Source organism: Camelus dromedarius, chromosome 26, assembly GCF_036321535.1.
Source record: "Camelus dromedarius isolate mCamDro1 chromosome 26, mCamDro1.pat, whole genome shotgun sequence".
NCBI lineage: Eukaryota > Metazoa > Chordata > Mammalia > Artiodactyla > Camelidae > Camelus > Camelus dromedarius.
In genome coordinates, this window is record NC_087461.1 from 25,606,531 (window position 1) to 25,624,861 (window position 18,331).

Genomic DNA, 18,331 nt, shown 5'->3' on the forward strand with positions numbered 1-18,331 from the left:
TCTGCTATAGTATATTCTATTTTTATGTTTTAAGTTTATAAGAATAAAGTTTAGCCTTTTCCCATTTTAAATTGTGCAATTTTAAGGAGCATTAAGTGCATTCACAATGCTGTGAGACCAACACCACTGGTTTCAGACTATTTCCTTCCTTAAAGTAAAAGCTTGTATCCAAAGTGAACCCCACATCCTACCTCCCCCAGCCTGTGACAAGCCCTAATCCCCTTTCTCTCTCTGTGTCTTTACCTATCCTGGAGGTTCCCTATCAATGAAATCATACAAAAGGTGGCTTTTTTTTTTTTGTCTGCCCACATATCTTAAGCAGGGATTGGTGAATTTGTTTGTTTGTTTGTTTTTATGTGAATTAGCATTTTTGTATTTTGAGAGGAAAATCCAGATGGATTAAAGATGAGACGTACCAAATGAAGCCCTTTTAGTAACTCTGTGCATAATCTCGGGGTAGGCACTGCTGTTCTAAGTGTGAAACCAGAGTCAGAAGAGAGATGCTTAGCTCTTCCTGTGGCAAAATAAAACCAAACCAAACCAGAAAACAAAGGCCAAGAAAGACAGCTGGAAAGACAAACCACAACCTGGAAAAAGTGTTCCTCATGACCCAAGGTCGGAGAAAAGTTTCACATCCCTGTGGTCTAAAAACCTCTTGAAGCCCAGTGTTCTGAAAAGAAACAAAACACACACAGGCAGTTCCAATGAGAGGCAGTGCAGGTGGCCAGTGTGTGCTAGAGATGCTCGACCTGTAAGGTGAGGACACAGGCAGGTGGACAGACTGCAGAGAAAGCATTGCACCATCACACTGGCAGGTCTGTAGCCCAGTGACAACCAGCCCCGGTGACAACATGAGCAGGCAGAGGCCCCAGCAGGTGCCCTGGAGGGAAGAGCAAATGGAAGCTCCTCTCTGGCAGAACAAGGTGCAGGATACATCAAAGTGCCACAGGAACATCCCTTCCCTAGCAGTGCTGATCCTTAGAGCAGATCCCACCAAAGTTCTTGCACAATTTTCAAAGATAATTTTTCTTCAATAACATGAATTCAAATAATCAATATGTCATCAAGGCATTTTCAGAAGTGACCTGCCCTGGGCCCTAACAATACACACACATAAATACACACATATACACATAAATATATACACACATAGACAAATAAATATATACACACATACATCCAGGAAAAGAGACAGACAGACTGAAACACAAAGAAGCAGAGGGAGACAGAGAAACAGAGAGAGAGACAAGACAGAGAGAGAGGCACTGAGAAACAGAGGCAGAGAGAAGGAACACTGGAGCTGGTAACGAGTGGAACACATGCACATTTTCACAAGTCAGTCTACATGTCAGAACCTGGTCCCAATGTCCACCCACCCTCCAGGGGAGGGTGTGGGGATCACACAAGGGCGTGGGAACAGAAGGCAAAAAACAGGAAGCCATTGTGGGGCAGCCCACCACAGAGGCCGAGCTGGGACACTGGGCCTGTATGTCAACATGACAGAATGACCTAGGAGGTTGTATGCCAGAGCGGAAAATGTCAGTGTTTTACTTAATTTCAATCCCACGACCGGGAGCTGGGAAGCAAGCAGCAAGGAGGATGACTTTCTCCAGACCCCAGGGCAGACACCGGTCTGTGTGGCATGTTCTCTGTACTCTGCCAGGCCTCTGTGGGGTCCTTCCTTTGCTGAGTCTGTGCATGAGCTCCCTGTGATGCCAGCCTGTGGAGGTGACAGGTGCAGTAGGTGTTTCTTGGTCTAGAGACAGGATGGCTTCTCGAGGAAGCAGGGGCCAGAATGATCCCCACTGTGCCGATGGGGGATTGGGGACACCCTGAGAGGCACGTGGCTTGTCCAGGGTGACAGCGCTACTGAGTGGGGGGAGCCAGGTGTGAACCCAGCTGTGTCCTTAGAGCTGCGGCCCTGGCTGCATCCAGGCCTCCTCAGGGCTATGAGGGGGGCTGAGTTTGTGTCACTGTGTGTGGACATGGCATGGAGTGGGAAATGAGCCATTGGCAGCCCAGAAAGTCCCTTTGGGAGCTTTGTTTAGGGAGGAGTCTTGAGTAAGGGGACCCCAGGAAGTGACCTCACTTCCCTGGCAATAGAGTCCAACAGAACTTGGAACCGAGGTCACTAGGCACCCACTCTGTCGAGAAGTCCCTACTCAGCTCACTTGGTTGGAGACAGAGGCATGTCTGCTTCATCCCAAAATCCCGAGGCCGCAGCCTCCAGAAAGCCTGCAGCGAGGGGCTCGGTCAATTCTCACCCTAGATGCTGCTGGCCTTTTGGCCAGAGAGACCCAAAGGTAACACAGGGAGGCCCAAGGCAGGCCCGCCCAGGCCGGGCCACCACTCAGATCCCACCCATGTAGCCCCACGGCCCCTTCCTGGCTGCTGGAGGTGGAGCAGTCACATTGGGGATGGGTTTCTGCCTCAAAAAAGAGCAGGTCAGAGGCCTGGGGAGCTGGTCACATCCACAGCCCAGGTCAAAGCTGGCTGGCTGGGATGTGGAGAGCTGAGGCAGGGTCCTGCTGCCCAAGGTGGAGCCCATGACCTCTGGGTGTGTCTCTTCCCTCCCAGGTGACTGAGCTGACCAATGTCCCGGCAGTGGTGGTCCTGGCCAGGCAGAGCTCTGAGACCTCCAGCATGGGCTGGCTGCTGGTCACTGTCATTGCAGAGCTGGACACCACAGGAGCTGGTGGATGAGGACACCCACACCACCTCCCTGATTGAGGGGCTGGTGTGCCACAGTTCTGAGGGCCAGCGCAGGGTCCAAGTGAGTCTGGATATGGAGGGGTCCCCACCACCATGGCCCAGAAATGAACCAGGCAGACTTCTGGCCCAGACATCACCCAGGCCTCTCCCCAGGGACCTGCCCAAGGCTGATGGGCAGCTCAGCACACCCGGCTCCAACCTGGAGCACCATGCCCCCCTCACTGCAAGTCAGGTGGAGGGCCAGGAGCCCCCTGAAGCAGAGCCCAAAGGTGAGAAGGGCAGGGCTGGTGCATGTGTGTGGGTGAGGGAGGGGTGAAGGCTGGGCCACACAGGGAGGTGTCCCCAGAGGCTGCTGTTTGGACCAGAGCAAAGACAGGCCTCAGACCACCTGTTTGGAAGAATTCAGTCACAGGATATCATGTGGGCACTTCCTGGGTGGGAGCTGTCTGGAAAGCTCTGGGAAGGTTTCTGTACTTGAAAAGGCACATGGAAATGGAGGCATGTGGGTAATTTTTTCCTCTCTCACAGCATGAGCACTTCCACAAGACTTAAAACTCTCTCCAATTCCAACAGTTACAGATCCAGAGCAGGCGGGGGCAGGGGAAGGTGCCAGAGACTAAAGAAAGGACGATCTGGATCCAGCAGGAGACCCTGAGCTCCCTCCTGCCGCTCCTGCAGCTCCTCCTGAACCTGCACCGGCACCTGGACCACTGGGCAATGGATAACAAATTCAGGCATCAGCACCACCTAGGGTTGAGCCCCCTCTGTGTCCACCCACACCTTCTCCAAAATCTTACAAACAGTCCCCTCCCCCACCCGAACTTGACTTCCCTTCAGCTGGAGATGCTTTTGTTTGGTTTTCTTTAGTTTCCTTTGTTTGTTTCACATCATTTATGGTATCCTTTATTTTTCTTTTTAAAGTTTCATGTAATAAAATTAGACTTTTCCCCCTTTTAAAGTGTGCAATTCAGGAGCATTAGGGGCATTCACAATGTTGTGTGACCATCACTACCATCTAGTTTCACACTCTTTCTTTCCTCAAAGTAAAACCCTGGATCCAGGGCGTGCACTCCCCTCCCTCATCCCCCAGCCCCTGACAACCCCAAGTCCTCTTTCTTTCTGCGTGTCTTTACTTCTCCTGGGTGTTCCCTGTCAATGAAACTTTATAGAAGGTTTTATTTTTGTGCCTGCCCACGTGTTTTAAGCTGGGGCTGGTGATTTTTTTTGTGTTCACTTGAAATAGCATTTTTATTATTTTAAGGGGATATCCAAGGGGTTAAAGATGTGATGTACAAAATGAAGCCCTTTTAGTAACTCTGTGCATAATCTCAAGGTAGACACTGCTTTTCCCCCTGTGACACCACAGCCAGAAGACAGAAGGGAGATGCTTAGCTCTTCCTGTGGCAAAGACAAAACCAAACAAATCAAAAAAATTAGCAAAAGCCCAGAAAAACAGCTTGAAAGACAAACCACAACCTGGAAAAAGCATTCCTCATAATCCAAGGTTGGAGAAAGGTTTCCCATCCCTGTAGTCCAAAAACCTCTCGAAACCCAATGTTCTAAACAGAAACAGAACAGACATGGGCAGTTCCAATGAGAGGCAATGCAGGTGGCCAGTGTGTGTCAGAGATGCTTGACCTCTCAGTTAAGGACACAGGCAGACGGAAACACTGCAGAGACAGCACTGGTAACCATCACACTGGCGGGTCTTTAGTCAGGTGACAACCAGCCCTGGTGACAATGTAAGCAGGCAGAGGCTCCAGCAGATCCCCTGGAGGGAAGAGTGAAGGGATGCTCCTCTCCAGGAGAACAGGGTGCAGGACGAATCAAAGGGCCACTGATGCATCCCTTCCCCAGAAGTTCTGATCCTTACAGTTCATCCCACTAACATCCTTACACACCTATCCAAAGATGTCTTTTCAAGGGTGTCCATCACAGCACTGGTTGAAACAGTCGGAATTAAAGCAACACTGATGTTGATGGAGAGGGGATGGGGTCCACTCGTTCTGGTTCATGTGGATGAATGAATGCTGTGCAGTTGGAAAAGTGGGTGCCTGGTCTGAACCCAATGTCAAGGGAGGCCTCAGGGTGGAAGTATGCAGACCCACCGTCTGCATCCAGGGTCCCATCTGCACTACCACATATGTGTGAAATCAATATAGATGGAAATTGACCTGATTGTGAGTGTGTGAGAGACAGAGATGGAGAGAGACAGAGAGACGCAGAGACTGAGACATAAGCACCAAATCGTTCATGACAGTCACCTCTGTGGGTGGGATTTACAAATCTCTTCTCTTTTAGGCAATATTTCAATTTTTTGTAATGTGTCTATATTGCTCTACTAATTCTAAAAGGATTAAAATCCTATGTTAATGTGACCCATTCATTACTCATTTATGGAGTAATTAAAGTACATTAATCCTATTTTTAAAAGAATTTAAAGCCTTCTCAGGACTCAGTTCCATGTCAGCTCCGTGGCAGTAGAGGTTCTCCAGGAGGTTGTCTCTGTTCTGAAGCAGCATCCAATAGAGGTGAGGAAGAAGTACCAAACTTGGAAACTGAAGACTACAACAGATGAGAGATTCTGTTGAGGGAAATTAAAACCTACATTCACAGAAAATAATCCCATATTTATGGAGCAGAAGGCTTCATTCTACCAAGATGACAATAGTCCACGAATAGATCTAAGGATTCAAAGAATGCCTACCCAAATCCCAGGTGGTGTTTTGCAGGAATTGACCATCAATCTAAAATTCACGTGGAAAATCCAGGGGCTTAGAATACATGAGTGAATCTTGGAAAAGAAGAACAAAGTTTTAGGAATGGAAAGCCAGATGGAACTCACGGTTAATACAAAAGCACTTTAAGCTGAAGATACCTGAGATTCAATAGATGTAGAAGAAAACCTGTCATGGAAGCCAATCCTCTCCTCTCCCTTTGCCCTATTAGATTAGGTTGATAAAAAAGCTTTTAACTTTCACCATTTAACATGGTAGTTACTTTTCTGGTTGGCTCCTGCGTGTGTATAAATAAACAGTTTCTCTCATTCATCTCCTCTTTACTTCTGTGGGCTCTTTGGGAGGGACTCTGGATGATGGGGACCTGCTCTTTTCTCACCTTCTTTAGTGACATCTTTTGTCCATGGTGAAGTGCTTAAAAAAAAGAAAAGGCTCACTGGTTTTGGGTCAGATTTGGAACATGTATACCTTTGGAGACCCCCTGGAGGAACAAGGGGGTTCAATATTGCTGGGAGAATTTACTGGTTGTCTTCTCCAAATGCCCAACAAGACGCTATTTGCAAGGATTTTTTTTAAAGATTCTTACCCTAAAATAAATACCCTATCTAAACCTCTTGGATGATCAAATAGAAAGAAAAAAGGAGAATCATGTCTGGCCTAAGAACACTTCCTTAACAAAACGGAAGGACAGAATCAGATTCAGAGCAAAACTGAAAATCCATTTATACAATCAACCCTCCCACTCTTGTACACTATCCTCATGTAATCTGCCAGATGGTGCTCTGGAGAAGGCCCTTTGCCTGGAACACATGCTCAATTTCACAGCTTGGCCAAGCGGGAGGTTGGTCCCCAGGGCCTTAGAGGGGCTATTTGTGAAACCTTCTCTGCTGAGACCCACCGGACTGAAGGGAACTGCATGCTCTGAGGGAGAGAGAACACACTGAGCCTCTGTGGAGGTATCTCTGAGATCATCCCAAAGGCACACAGCTCTAACTCTGGACACGGGAATTTTTGATTGACATCTTAGTTGGAAATCTCCTCCTAGATAGAAAGAAGCAGATTCAAGGTGTTGCAATTGGATGGGCAGGTCGGCCTCTCAAATTTGTCGATGAGGAAGACACACAATTCTCTGCAGAAGTAGGAACACCCATCCCTGCTCTGCTGACTTCATCTACAGAGAAACACAGACGCGGCTCTAGATGGAATTCAACACCCACCAGCTCTTCTTACCGGCATCAATGTCCCCACTTTATTCTCCTGTCAGGTCCCTGCACAAAAACTGTGACTCAGTCCCAAATATCACATACCCATCACCCTGAACCACTCTGTGTCTCTCTGTGTCCAACTCGAGCATTAAGGCCTGTGACCATTATTGTCAAGTCTTGTCCCCATTTCAGCCCGTCTCCCGCCATCATCCCAGCCCAACCTCGGTGTCTCTTTCTAGGTCAGCAGCCCTCTTCCCACTGGCTTCCCATCAGCTTACCTTGCCCTGCTTCCATTGTTTATTCCCCATATGTTACCCACAACGGTCTTATTAAAGTATGAATCAGATCAAGTTTTTCCCCTGTACAAAATACTCTCTTGATTTTCCATTCTATTCAGAAGAATATCTAGAGTCCCTACCAAGGCCCTGTGTGATCCGGTCCCTTACCTGTCTCTGCAGCCTCAGTTCTCACTGTTCTGCTCCAGCCCATCTTCACCACCCAGATGGTCCCCACCAGGACAGCTGTGTTTGTGACTCCAAGTCTTGTACTTACACTTCTCCTGGACTGGGAAGCTTTTCTTGTCTGTTACCTACGTGGCTTATTCTTTTACTTCATTCAGGACTTTGTTCAAATTATTTTACGCTCAGAGAGGACTTATCTGACCACACTATTTAAAATAGCATGCACTTACTTCCTATTCAATCATTTTCTCCCCTAATATGCTTTATGTATCTTTGTGGCAATTATTAGTACCAGACAGTACATAATATATTTAGTTGTTTACTGGTTTATTGTTTGTCTTTCTTACTAGACCCATATTCATGGAACCACAAATAACTGTTTTAACCAGTAAATTTCAAACCGCCTTTAAATGAATTCTTTTATAAGATGAGAATTTCAGAGGCTTCCATGGGTTGCTTAGGGGAAAAAAAGAGAAAGGATTCAGGTTGAACTAGGTTATTAAGGACCTGGCAGTTGGTTATTTATTTTATACATAGTAGTGTGTATCTGTTAATCCCAAACTCCTAATCTAGCAAAAGACCGAGCTGGTTACTTTTATTAAATTTTTTTTTTGTTTTTAAAGATGGATTGTTTGACATCTATTTTCTTCTTTGTTCTTTTTCTTTTTTTAACAGAATTTTTCTTATTATTTTTTTTTTTTTACATTGAGGTAGTGGGAATTGAACCCAGCACGTACTCTACCCCTTGAATTATACCCTCCCCTCCAAAGACAATTATTTTTATACTTTTACAATACCATACTGAATTAAATTTTTTTGTTCCATTTTCCCTTCAGAGAGTTTATAACTGAGGGAGAGACAGTCAGAGGAAGCCCTGGCCATCCCTTCCTTCTCAGCGGGTTACTACACAGCAGAGGAGCTTGGCTGTCGCCAGGCCCAGCTCACCTTTCTGCTCTGAGGGCCGACTCAGGCCACTTCTCTAAACAGAGGCATGTTAGAAGCAGCAGAAAGCCAACTAGTGAGCAACGATGACAAAACTGACCCACCTGCAGTTGGACATCATCTGCTCTGAAACGAACCTCTTAAAGCTCTTCTTCCTATTAGAGGATGGTTTTCAAAAATATTCCTAAGGAGATGAATCTCACTCCATTTTTATGGATTTCTTGAGCCTTCTATGACTTCAACTGCAGGCTTGATTTTCTGCAGAACATCTGCAGGGAAGCCAGGCAGAACACGTGAACAGACCCTGCAGGCCACAGCTGAGGCCTCCGGTCAAAGCATCCTTGTTGTGCAGAGCCTACGTTCATGGGACCATTTTCATGACTGCTGTAATTAGTTCTCATCCAAGTGTCCCACCGAAAATGTTTCTAGATGGAAGGTTGTCTGACGCAGGTGAGCAGTGGGGATGTGGGATGCAGATGGCAGACAGACTGGAAGGAGAGACATGAAATGTTTCCTCACACTTCAGTTTGGAAGATTTCTGATATTTATATGAACATTAAACTGGGTCAGGCTGAAGGGCCATTTGCTCTAAGATGGGGTGATGTACACATATCCTTACAACTTCTAAAAACTATGTTGAAGCTGGACGTGACACCCAAGGGGACAGACAGCTTAGAGTGACACCTACGTTCCAGGATGCCTATGATCTCGGTCTCACAAAGTGGAAAAGAATACACATATTTTGCCTGTGTAGCTCTATGTGAAATTATCTTGATCCTTGCTGGATGGTGTAAGATCAGGGATCATGTATTCTTTCTTACATCGCAAAGAAGACAATTCTTCTTGATGAGTCAGCAGGCTGTTTCCAATGGCCCGGGGTCTGTGCCAGATATTTGCTGTCTAGACAAATACCACACAGCCTCCCATCCCCCAAGGAGATCACAGTGTGTCGTGGAAGAGACAAATTTATATAGGTTTTCAAAACAATGTGGTAAGAGTCACTTGGCATCATGTATACTGTATGTTCAGAGGGGCTCTTGCACTGCCTGGGGCTGGGTTCTAGAAGGTAGGGAAGGTGTCAGAGAGGAAATGCTTTCTGCACTGACATCTGAAGGATTCCAGCAAATCTGTAGACCAGTAGAGTTCGTGCTGGGCACGGGATTCTCAGCAGCTTGCGTGTCTCGTGCAGAGGTCTGGTCGTGTCTAAGAGCACTTTGCAATTAGGGAAGGAAGGTCAGTGAGGCTAGAGGCTGTGGGGAACTAACGGAAGCTGAGGCTGAAAAAAAGCAGCAACCAGGTGATAAGAAGGTGTGACGTTAAATCAGGGAGCGTGGACTTCCTCACATACGCAGTGAGGAATTCTTTGGGGTTTTAAGGAGGAAAGTGACACAGATTAGTCATTAAAAGTGAGAAAAGTGGATTGTTCACTCTAAAGAACAACGCTGGGGAGAGTAGCGAGGGGTGTGAATTAATACAGCAGGGAGCGAGGAGCAGGGACTTAATTGGGGGACATTAAGTAACAGAACTGTATTACTGATGGGGGTGAGGGAGTGGAAAAGTAAAGGAAAACTCCCAGATGTATGGCACAGAAAACAGATGGGATTTGATGCCATTGTTTGAAGAAGTAAACCTAGTTCTGAGCGAGAGTAAGTTCAAACATACAGAGCTTGAGATTTTTATGGGCTAATCAAGTGGGAATGTCTACTTGTCTATTATAAGTATATTTCTGGGACTGAAGTGAGATGTCCTTGCTGGAAAAGATTTGACAGTTAATCAGTGGACAGAGAGAAGTTGAAGCCACGGGAATAAATGCCACCCACTGACAGTTTATCAAAGAAAAGGGAAGGAGGGCACTTCTGTTTCAGAAAATATGGCAGACCAGAAACTTGAAGACCCACTCACTGAAGACACATAGAAACGTAGGACACAATGCCGCCAATCTTTTCTTGACTTTTTTTTACAGGCACCTTTATTGTGGTATGATTCCTGTACAGTAAATTACACATTTTTCACATGTACTATTTGATGAATTTGATAGATGTCTACACCCAGAAAGCCATCACCACAATCAAGATAGCTAATATTTCCATCACTCCCCAAGAGGGGCACTTTTCGAATTCCCATATTTATCCCTTCTCATCCCCTTCTCTCCCTGGTAACTGTAAGTTTGTTTCTCTATGTCTGTGGGTCTGTTCCTCTTTTGTAGTTAAGTTCATTTGTGTCTTTTTTTAGATTCCACATATAAATGATATCATATGGCATTTTTCTGGCTTACTTCACTTAGAATGACCATCTCTACATCCATCCTTGTTGCTGCAAATGACATTCTTTTGTTCTTTTTAATGGCTGAGTAGTATTCCTTTGTATAAATATACTACTACTTCTTTATCCAGTCAGCTGTCAATGGACATTTGGGTTGTTGCCATGTCCTGGCTATTATAAATAGTGCTGCTGTGAGCATTGAGTTGCATGTGACTTTTTGAATTAGAGTTTTCTCCTGACATATGCCTGGGAGTGGGAAGGCTGGATCATGAGTTAAGTCCATTTTCAGTTTTAGAGGATCCTCCACATTGTCTTCTCTAGTGACAATGCAGCCCGTTTTATTAAAGCAGAGCTATGCTCAGAAAGTAATGGGTATTTCTACAGGCCAGACATGAAGTGCAGTGAGTGTGGCCTGTTCAAGAATCAGAGGGCAGTCTGGCAGGGCTGGAGGAGAGTGACTGTGAGAGTGTGGTACTGGCAGCATTCAGACCACGTGGGGACCTGACAGGCTGGGATAAGGAGCCTGGACTTCCAGTCATCCCTTGGTAACCATGGGGCACTGGCTCCAGGACTTCCCTAAGATGTCAACACCCATGGATGCTGACGTCTCTTGTATAAAATGGCATAGGAGTTGCATGGAACTTATGTGCACCCTCCCATGTACATATATATATATATATATATATATATATACACACACAAACATTTTTTATTGAGTTATAGTCATTTTACAATGTTGCATCAAATTCCAGCTTAGAGCACAATTTTTCAGTTATACATGAATATACACGTACATTCATTGTCACATTCTCTTTCACTGTGTCCTCCTGTGTACTTTAAATCATCTCTAGATTGCTCACAGTATCTAATACAACATGAATGCTATGTAAGTAGTTGCCAGTGTATGGCAAATTCAAGTGTTGCTTTTTGAAACTTTCTGTAGTTTCCCGAATATTTTCAATCCACAGTTAGTTGAAACTGCTGGATAGGGAGCCCCTAGATATGGAGAACCCCCAAGCTCTTCCTTTCCACCTCCTAAATTACCACTGCAAGCACTGAAGGGGTCCAAACATAGAAGAGCTCCATCCACCTGCTGGAAATGCTGAGGAATTCCTTCAGCGTATGTAGCACAGGAGAGAGGGTTTAGGGCCAACTAGTGGGAAAGGAGGGCCTGCCTGGAGAGGAAGGAGGAAGGACTGCAGTGGAAGCCAGCTCGTACTCTTACTGGAGCTAGCTGCTAGCAGTGAGGGACGCAGAAGGAACTGGAGACACGTCACGTGGGGGGCGATCCTGACCACCATGTGCAGGGTTCACATAACTGGGACCCAGTTTGCAAGATCAAAATAACAAGGGGGGAGAGGGGCTGCCTCAGCCCCGGGATCCTGACAACGGCCACAGCACCGTGACCCCAGCTAATGCGGCTCCCCTAGTAAGCCAGAAAAAGGAAACTCTGAGCCAATATATTGCAGATTCCACCACAGCCACACGGATAACTAGATCTCTAAGCTGACAAAATGTAACCACCAGAAACAGGAATCTTTCCTTTTCTCTTCCTTTGGACCTTTGGACAGGGAGTCACACATCTCTGATGGGAACCATCCTTAATCCAATAGAGAGCTCACTTTTTCAGGAATAGGCATGGAGAAAAAGAGTGGGGTGATGGTTTAAAGCGGAAGTCAAAGCGGAAGCCCATCTGAGAAATGGTAAAAACATGCATCTCAATGAATCTGAATTATGGCGAAAAGAAGGAGGAAGGTTAAGGAAATCTCTATTCACCAGATAAGACTAGCCAGTCATAAAAAGACAGCACTTTAAATCAAGAAAACTGTTTTTTTTGGTGATGAAAAACAATGCCATATTTTAAAACAAAGCTTGGGCCATCAACAACACGCTGACAGTTGTTGAGGAGGAGAACTTAAAGCTGCTTATAGACATGTCAGTGTTTTAGTCCACTGCTTGAAAAAACTTAGCCAATCATGTGTCCAGTTGATTTGAAAATCCCGATAAGAAAATAACTCAAAAGTGGGAAAGACGGATTAAATAGTGGTAGTGAGCAATGAAATCCAAGAAGTTTATACCTATATTTTCATTGTTAATGTAACAAACTTGAAGCAACTGTCTAAAAAGTAGTAACTGGAGGACACAAATGCACACACACACACACAATCTGGAACAGCAGAGAGGTAAAATATGCTAAATTTGTCATTATTGAGGAACAGGATCTAATAGATTATTTCATTCTTGAGACTGTTTTAGGAATACTGGTCCAATTACATATAAAGTTATGAACTTAGAGATGATTTATAAAAATTTAGAGAGATTTTATTTAAAAGGCAATATAGCTTCCAAATCATTGAAGAAAAAATTAACAATAAAAAATTAATCAATCTAGCTAATATGGAGTAACAGAGACCATATTTACCATCCTAAAATAAACCACAAAATGGATACAATATATGAAGCAATGATTTTTAAGACACGTGAAAATGATCATCCACTAGGACCCTCTCCTGCCACCCCCACACCAATGCTGCTAGGCCTCCTACTGCCATCAACAAGAATGTCCACCAGGAGGCGACATTTCCTTCCTCTGCTCCTACTGCAGAGCCAGTCCTGAGCAGTCCTTTTCCAGGTTTTGGCAGGCAGCTTCCAGAAGTGCTCTCGTGGGCCTTGGTCCCTTTTAGCCACCAGCAAAGGGATCAAGGATGAGCAGTAAGCCTCCTACTCATCCAAGACCTAGGAACCTATCTGATTTCTGAGCAGCCCTTCACTCTTGTCTGCTGTCTGGTACTCTCTGCCTGGCTTCCCGAGTCCCCGGCTTGGGCAGCCTACACGCTGGCCACAGCCCATCAGAATCTGTTCCCCCGCCATGAGGCCACGCGTGATCGTGAGCAGGGCTCCAGGCCTCTGGAGCAGCGTGGCTTGGACTGCGTCCTGGCCCTGGGCTCACAAGCTCCACGCCCTTGGTTGAGTCAGTTAACATCTATAAGCTACAGTTTCCTCATCAGTAAAATGAAGACATATCAATATGGAAAAAAATCAGAATCCGGGGGGGGATGAATTTTGGTGATTGAAGATTATTTTAATTTTGAATTATACAGTGAAGGACATCATACAATTTTTACAACTTCAGAATTCTAAAGGACAGCTTCTACTGTTAAAACTAATGCATGCATGGACACACAAACACATGTGCAGACACACTGACTCTGCTCCACATACAACCCCACACGCACACACACGGACTCATGTACAACACACACACATAACATACACACAACCACATACATCCGCAGGCGCGTGTGTGTGCGCACATGCGCACACAAACACACAGTCACAGTCGTGTACCACACACGTCCCCAGGTGTGCGTGTGTGCACACACACGTCATACACACCTTTGGAGTTATTCTAAATCAATTTACAATTGAGGGTCTCAGTGTCCATTGTTTTATCTGCTCAGAAGATCCTGACTTCGGAGCGTGAAGCACTAACCCCTCCTCTCTGGAGACAGTCTTTGCCACTTACAGTCTCAGTAGAGCCAACATAACTGCTCTGGACCTTTGTAAGTGCAGTTCTAGAGCATACCTGGGAGCTCACATCCTATATATCTAAACATTTTAAGTGCAGTAGGTTCTAAAGTCCCGCCTTTACAAATATACATTCATTACAAGGGGGAAGGCCAGGTTCAAATTTAGAATTCCCAGACTCAGGGGAGTCCTGCAAAGAAAGTGAGCATGTGGGGAGAGCTGATTCCCAGTCTCTGATCACTAGCCTGACCCTTTTCTTCCCAATGCTGGGTCCATCCCTTGCCACAAGAGGCCTTGGATGTGCACAGGGGGACCCTCAGACCTCACGTCCGGGCTCTGCTCATACCCTCCATTCAAACAACTGCCCTTTGGCCGCTCTGTGAGTCCTGGGAATCTGAAATCTGGGGAGAGCCAGTGCAGGCACTAGAAATGGGTCAGGGACTGCTGAGGCAGGGCATTCGGGGTCCTGGGTTTCTAGAGCATGGGATGGAGCCAATGACCGTGTCCCCTTGGCCCTGCTGACTCCACCCAATGGAGGGCGTGGCCAGAGGAAGGGTCAGGGTCAGGGAGACCCTCTGTAGTGCAGGACCCAGGGCAGTGGGCCCCCTTGCTGGGTTCTAAGGGCAGAAGCCCTAAGTAAATATCTGAGGAGGCTGTAAGCTATCTTAATTCCCATTAATTAAGAAAAACAAAAGCTTACCACAGGCGTGGGTGGGAAGGGTTTTGTTGTAACAGGGGAAGGCACTTGCCAAGGTCTGACCATAGAGGGCTGGTGGGTTTGCAAGGTTGATGAGGAACCGAGAGGCCGTTAGCCTCCCCTGGGTCTAAAAACCGCCTGAATTCCTCCAGTTGACACTGAAATGCAGTGAGACACGGAACCCTCTCAAGTTCTTGAAATCTTCACGGTGAGCAACTCAACTCTCTCCTCATTCTTGGCTACGAAAGCACGATAAACACAGGTGGGAAACTCATCAGCCTGTTGGTTGGTTCACTGTTTGTCTGGCGCCCCCTCTTATAGGAGCCTTTATCACTTCACCCAGGGCTGACCCGGCTCAGGATTACAGCTGATTTTCTGCAGGTGGCATCACTTGCTGGTGACACGAAGGAGGCACGTTAGCCACCTCCCAAACACTGAGGCTTCTCCTGGGAGGAGCCTGCAGGCCTCCAGTCCAGCCTCTGCACCATGAGGCTCCTTAGTACCACTCCCAGCTTGCTGCCCTGGCCTCTAGCTCTGGCAAGTTCCTCACTGGATTGTCGATAAATGTCACCCATGCACCACATCTAAGCTTGGGGTCCAGATGTGATTATGGTTCTTATTTTCTTCCCATCGATGGATTGTTCAATCTTCGTGTAATCGTGTCGGCAGGAAGGCCAGTACCGCCCTCTTGAGGCCTCCCCGAGCTGCCTCTGTCTATAACTGTCCTAGCGCCCCAGGGGATCGGGTCGGAAGCCTGGCACTCAGACATGAGGATGACAGCTGGAGAGACAGGAATCCACTCCTGCTGTGGCTTCTGCTGAGGCTTGATGTGGCCATAAAAATGGATCCCACAGGCCCTGACTTCACTTGACTCGCTGCAGGGATGCTCCCACACTGCCCCGTTCCCCCCCAGAGACAGAGGGCTTTCTGCTTGTTCCCGAAGGCCCCACCCCAGGGGGGGCACTGGGTCCAGTGGAGCATCCAGCCTGGTTCCCCGCCAGCCCTTAGGGCCTTGGTGGGGCCTAGAACATCAACTACCCTCCCCTTAGGGGCCCGTTTGTCCTTTCCAGCCAACAGACCTAGGTCATAAGCACTTTAACTCACCTGAGGGTGTTTTCCTCACTTCAGGGGCAGTGAGGAAGGGCCTTCTTCACACTCCAAGTGCCCCCGGTCTGGATGCAGACAGTCTGGCTCTCCCCCCAGTCCTGCAGTTCCCGGCCACAGCTGCTGCTGGTTACTGAGTCTGTGCTGCGTTCTCTTCCAGGACGAGAGGTGCACTCTGCCCCCCGCCCCGCCCCCACCAGCGGTGGCAGAGGCGGCGGACAGGCAGGTGAGCTGGGGCCTGAGACCGTGCCCGGAAATCAGTGTCCCAGAAGCCGCTGGTGACTAAAGGGACCACGGGGCAGAAGCCAGCATGGGATGGGAGGAGGAGGAAGGTTCAGGATAAGGAGATGAAAGGGGGAATGGATAGCACTGTGAGGACCTCGGCCATGAAAGGGAAGAGAAATCACAGTGACAGCTGGAGCGGTGTCGGCGTTAAAAGCTGCGGGTGGTTTTTTTTTTTATTAATTACCATTATATATAGTGACAGATTTCTTATTTTATTAAAGATTATGTGCCATGTCATATAACAGGATATAGTATGTTATTATTTATTAAATAATACATAATAGAAGATATACTAGCATATTATCTTCTGTTTATTTATTAGCAGATAGTATATAATACATATGCAGGGGTTTATATACATAATATATAATTTATGCATCTATATAACACAAAACACATAATGTAAGATTATGATTAATATATAATATAACAAGATTACATAACAATAATGATGTAATATTACCCATTGTAGGTCTTGGTTCATGATACATTCTCATCTTAGGTGCCTTTCAGAGGAATTAATGTATTAAAATTAATATTATAAGAAACAGTTGTGAATGTATCACCCAGCATCAGAACAGGACTATTGACAGTGACATACTGTGTCCTCTTTCCCTATCCTGCTCTTGGCCTCTTCTCACAGGAAGTAACCAGCATCCTGAATCCTGGCTTACCCTTGTCTTGTGTTACTTTCACACACACAACATTTAAGATCAGTTAAAACAAGTGAACTGCAGGTACATGCAGCGAAGTGGATGAATCATACACTCTATGTTAAATTGAAAAAGTAAGCCCTAGAAAGTAGCCTGTATTGTGCTATGCTTTTAACTGTGTATATATATGTCAACTAAACTCACTAAATTAAGAACAACTACAGCTAGAGTCCAGGTGGGAGAGGGACAGATAAAAGGTGAGGTGAGCAGGTTTGCTGCAGGTGAGCGAGTTCCTTTCCAGTGACATGTCATTCTCTCTGAAGCAGGAGGCAAGGCCATCTGCTGGGAGTCAGGGAAGAGACAGAGGGAAGGTTAGAGGTGTGCAGAGAGCAGAGAATGTTGACACCATTGAGTGATAAGTGGGGAAATGTGCTCATTAGAGAAATCCTGGAGGATTGCCTGGCAGTAGCAACATGGTGGGCATTGATTTGTAGTCTTAGAAATCTGTGCTGGGTTAGCCTGCTGCCTGCAGGCTCCGAACAAATAGCTGGGTGAACTGAGATGGAAGTCGTCCTGGTGAGGAACTGAAAAGATCAAGGGTCAAGGGAGTTTTGTTTGTCATAAAGAGAGTGCTGACTGTGGATGCAGAGCTAGAAGGTGGGGAAGTGGAATTAAGAGGAATGTGGACAGGCAGGAAAGCAGAGGAGTCAGCACTCGATGCCCCAGTGAGGGTGAAGGAGGGCCAGGGAGGCTGTTGGAGAAGCAGCTGGATGGCTAGTGGTGAGCACTTAAAGGAGAGAGCATGGAGCTGGGGTGGAGACACGCCCACGTATGAGCCCGGGGTTAGGGTGAATGGGGGGTGGCTGGCTCAGGCTGATGGAGAAGAAGACCCTAAAATGACCATACTGGGTGGTGGAGGGAGAATCAACTTTGACGTCTTGATGGTAGGAGGAGAGGCAATACAGAGCTTGTGGCCCAGGTGCTCCTGACTGAGGCAGATGAGCAGGGAGGCCAGGGGGGCAGGCACTTCTAGGAAAGGATCTGGGTTTTCCAGGTGCTCCCAAGAGAGGAGGAGCAATGATCTGAAGGGGGAAAGTGAGCACAAGGAGGTCAATCCAGGCTCCTGATCAAATGGGGGGTGTGAGGGGGCAAAGCATCAACTCCAGAGATGGTGGTCCAGGAAGCAGGGACCACGGGTGAAGTGAGGGGACACTCAGAGAAGAGAGAAGAGTCTTCTGGGTGTAGGGAGAAGAGAGGCCCCAGGACAAAGGAGCACAGGGGCACAGTGATGAGGATGGACTGGCTCTATGGTAACACTGAAGGGATGGCTGGATCTTTGTCCTGAGGGCTTAGGTTGGGGGGGCTAAGCCCTCATGAGGGCTCCCCTCTCAGCAGCTCCTGAGAGCTGTGTGGCCACCACTGTTCCCGGAGGGGCTCTGCCTCCATCTTCTCCTATCAGATTTTCCTGCCCAGCCCCCGACCGCCAGGGAGAGAGCCTGGGCCTCGCAGCTGTTTCCTGTGGAGGGACACAGGCTCCTCGGAGAAGCAGGCGGATCTAACTTTTCTCCATAACCCAGGGCCTAGCAAAGCACCAGCCCATGCATGGGTCATGCAGGGGCTCGGATACTTAATAAACTAACTCAAAGCAATAGAATATCAGAGCTGGAGGAAGTGACCACTGAGCTCACAGAGTTCACTGCCTACACCCCCATTCTACAGATGAGGAAACAGTGACCAAGCGGTG